The sequence below is a fragment of the Bison bison genome, unplaced genomic scaffold (assembly GCF_000754665.1).
Source record: "Bison bison bison isolate TAMUID 2011002044 unplaced genomic scaffold, Bison_UMD1.0 scf7180017864519, whole genome shotgun sequence".
NCBI lineage: Eukaryota > Metazoa > Chordata > Mammalia > Artiodactyla > Bovidae > Bison > Bison bison.
The window spans coordinates 10,666,234-10,667,446 of NW_011495072.1; the positions used below are offsets into that span (position 1 = coordinate 10,666,234).

General features: G+C 51.2%; 1 protein-coding gene across 1 annotated transcript in view; it reads left to right on the forward strand.

Moving 5' to 3' along the window:
* ALX3 (ALX homeobox 3) overlaps window positions 1-1,213 on the forward strand; it is a 22,895-nt gene that overhangs the window by 455 nt on the left and 21,227 nt on the right. The gene's annotated exons all lie outside the window — the stretch shown is intronic.

Genomic DNA, 1,213 nt, shown 5'->3' on the forward strand with positions numbered 1-1,213 from the left:
TCAGCGGCTGGGCGGAGGACCCTGGGAGCCTCTCTGTCTCCGTCTCTCTTCGGCTGTGACTTTTTCTGGCTCTGTTCCGGTACATCAGAACGGAGCCAACCATTTGGGGTCTGAATCACTCTGTTAAACCGACTAGAGCCCTCTAGCCCAGACAGGAGACCCAGTAGAAACAAAAGGTTCTGTCTCTCTCCATGCCTCCCCCACCCCCACCTCTTTCTCTCTTTTCTCCTCCTTTGTCTCCATCATCCGTTACCCAATGTCCTCTCCATCTGAGATTTCCAAACCTGGTTTTGCAACACTGGAGGGAAACTCCAATTATCTCCAGGGCTTTGTGAAATGCTCAAAATGAAATAAACCTTTAATTAACTTTAATTATTTAACTGCAGGTTATGGACCTCCCAATTGGCAGGAAAAGCAGAAGAGAAGGCCGATGGATTAAATAAAACATCCCAGGGTGTCACAGCTCCCTGAAGGTGAGAAACGCCAGCTTTAGAGATTTCAGGGCTCCGGAAAGAATCCCAGGCTCAGAAGAAGAAAGTTCCCAGGAGGACAGGGACTTAGTTTATTAAGGTTTGGGGCCAGAGACTCTGCTCTGCCCTAGGCTTTCTCCCCTCACCCTCTTGCCAACTGTCACCATCTAGGCCTTTAGAGGAGGGAGTGGGCTACTCTCTTCCTATCCCACCCCACTCCCACTTAAGATCCTTCAGTAAGGTCCAGTTTACATCAGACAAAGCAAACTGTTTCCTTCCTCTTTTGCTAGGAAATTCAGACCACAACTGAATTCTTGTCTGAATTTCCCAGGTTCTGCTCTTTTAGAAGAGTTACTCACCCCAAAGTCCCGTCCTCATACCACCAGATCTAGGAAACTGCCCTTCTCAGGGCTCAGGGACGGGAGCCCCCGAGAGGTGACCTCAGATGGCTGAGGTGGAGGGCAACTCGCTCCACAGCATCTGACAAGGGCCCACATGTTTCCCGTACAGAGAACAAATCTGCCCCATTAAAGCGTTACTCCGTTGGGGAAAACACTGATGCAATATTGGAAACATGCTGGGCCCACAGTGAGCGCCGGAAGGAGAGGCAGGTCTTCTCAGGAAGGCAGAGGCGGCCAGTGGGTGAAACTAATCCCGCCACGTCCACCCTCGCTTGGCCCAGCAAATTGAGGGAGGGATTATGGACCAAAACATCCAGATGCAGAGGGAGGCTGTGGGGCTGG